At 39.3% G+C, this 2,707-nt stretch overlaps 1 non-coding gene across 1 annotated transcript; it reads left to right on the forward strand.

Moving 5' to 3' along the window:
• Window positions 1-2,205: 2,205 nt before the first annotated feature.
• On the forward strand, window positions 2,206-2,399 carry LOC150093557 (U2 spliceosomal RNA). Its single transcript, XR_016550487.1, has one exon. It is a non-coding gene; the product is annotated as a U2 spliceosomal RNA (small nuclear RNA).
• Window positions 2,400-2,707: the final 308 nt, after the last annotated feature.

Consider the following 2,707-nt stretch of genomic DNA (forward strand, 5'->3'; position numbering starts at 1 on the left):
ATAAACTGGAAGTAAGATTAAGTCTATGGAGAAATCCCTAAGAGAAATTAGAAGTCGATATAAAGTAAAGAGATAAAGTGATATATTATGAATAACAACAATATAGCATATGAGTTATATATATATTTAAATAAGTTAACATATAAAAATATAACTAAATAAATAAATTAAAGCAAGATAAAGATATTACAATGACGCAGTATCCACTTTAATGATAAGAAACAATAATGTCAATGAGATAGCATATAAATTTTATTACAACACTTTCTCCACAACCTGGAGTAATACCAGCAAAGACATATACACGAGAATAGACCGAATTTACACAACAACAGCCCTAGCAACGGGAGACGGAAACATACAACACATCACTGAATACGCATCAGACCACAAGACGGTCGAAGCCAAAATACCTTTGGTAGAGGCATGGAAACAGGAGCAGGTTGCTGGAAAATGGACACCAGCCTCCTCTAGGACTTGGATATAAAAACCGAATACGAAATAATATGGCATGAAAGACACAAACTTTTGGCATCTGTGGCATTGCCCTGCCAATGCCATTGTCCTTACGGCTCAGTTGTTATTTTGAGCCTGCAGATATCTGTAAGTTTGTATATCCTCTTTTAGTTTTTGCTGATTTCAACCAGCACAAGTGGCATTGGCGTTTTGTCAGATCTTATCATTCTGCTTACTTTGGCTGGTGTCAGGCCTTGATTGATTAGGTCAGCAGTGATCTCGTCATTTGTGATGCCCTCGGCAACCCCTCTGAGCACCAATTTAAGGTTTTTCTCACTTAGCAGTGCGAAGATGTGAAAGAGCATCTTTGCGTCGTCCAACATATTGGTCATTTTACGATAATCGGTGAGTGTAGCTGGCTGTATCTTCACACCGTCATCTGTGTTTCCGGCCCTGGAGAAATTGATCTTTGGTTCGCGTAGTGATTTTGAAATTAAAGTCCGCTTCTCTTTGTCCCGGAGAATGACTGTTGGGACGTTTTCGTTTTAACTTCTGTGGTGATATGTCTTCTTCAATGTGTTCTTGTTCTGTCTTCCGTCTCTTGGGTGCCTGTTCATCCAGTGATATGGGTCATGGGTGATGAAATAGTTGTACGTTCGCCCTCTGTTTCCTCCTCTTCTTCCGCTTGATCGTTAACATGTGTATAAATGTTTATGAATCCTGGGAATTCCGTGTCAAACCTTTTTATAATTTTCTTGAAGAGGTCAAGTAGCTGGTCTTCGCTAAAGGCTTGAACTAGATCACCGGTGACGTCCATGCTCGGACAAATAGTATCCAGTTATAGTGCGCGCGGGGGGGATATTTGTTTCAGGACCTGTCTTGTCCCTTCCTTCCACCGAGTGTAAACTGGCAGTCGAAATCACCTTCTGGAGGTGGAAGACTACTGACGGGCACTGCGGGGAACAGGAGAGGGCTTGAGCGAGTTGCACGATATCGAAAGGCTTACCTTGCGTTGCACTATTGATCTTGTGAGCTGCTGTTGAACGTTTCATCCACGATAGTCGACCGAGCACAATATCATTCTCCTTTTAGCGTTGTTGAACAGATAAAAAATTATACGGGAAGTTTTACGACAAATAACACTGTCGAAAATCTCATTTGATTGAAAACTACTCACTTTATAACTCATTAATCGTAACTCGCGGTATTAGTTTGTTTCTGACTTAACTGTTATAATCCCTATAACATTCGCCTTACGTCTGCGCTATCGCGATTCACAGACAAACTAAATCAAGAATGTTGAGCTTGGTGTCCATGTAGGCTGAAAGTCAGAACAGCACTTAGATGTTCAAAGAGCCGCATATAATCGCCCCATGGTCTATCTGCTGAACCAATCACATTGTTCAAAATAAGCAGGTTTTAGAAGACTAGCAAAATAAGAATTACTGTACCTACTTTCAGTACCTTTATTAATATGTTAAATTTAATATTTTAGAAAAATATTGAAATAGTGCGTTATATTTGTATTTAAATGTACACTGCAATCTCTAAATAATATATTATATTTATAAATTATTAAACAATTTTTATTTAAAACACACCTTAATGGAACGTAATTAAATGTTATCTAAAATGTAAAAATTTTGATATTTGGAATCATTTCTCCGCCTTTCGGCTAAGACGTAAATGAGAGCTGCATGCTACTGTCAAAGTGTAGTATCTGTATGTATATGTATGTATGTATTTAGCATCGCTTCTCGGCCTTTTGGCTAAGATCAAAGTGTAGTATCGGTTCTTACCAGCTTAGCTATATTTTGATTCCTGTGCTTTTTATCTAGTGTGGGTCCCATTGGGACCCAAGATATAAAGCTTTCTCGGCTTCGGCAGAGTGTAGTATCTGTTCTTACAGATCTACACCTAAACCCCTGACTGGGGCAATAATAAACACTATTTGTTTTTCAGAGGTGTAGCAGGCAAGTACATTGCACTGGTTAGACACCGGTCTGATTCCCGACGCTCCCCCTCTACACATTCGTGTACGAGGGTTATATTATTATATATATATATATATATATATATTATATAGCCGGCAGGCTCCACTCGCCAAGAGGACCAGTAGTGGTGTACTTAGGTACGTTACAACTGAGTAAGGGAGTCAGACTGAGTCCAGTACGAGCCTCTTCACGTACCCCCCGTAACATCATTCAGTTCCTCTGCCTCCAATAAAGAGGGACTGTCCTACACTTGTATA

The sequence above is a fragment of the Typopeltis vanoorti genome, chromosome 24, assembly GCF_054136105.1.
Source record: "Typopeltis vanoorti isolate ZY-2024b chromosome 24, IOZ_Tvanoo_1.0, whole genome shotgun sequence".
Classification (NCBI taxonomy): domain Eukaryota; kingdom Metazoa; phylum Arthropoda; class Arachnida; order Uropygi; family Thelyphonidae; genus Typopeltis; species Typopeltis vanoorti.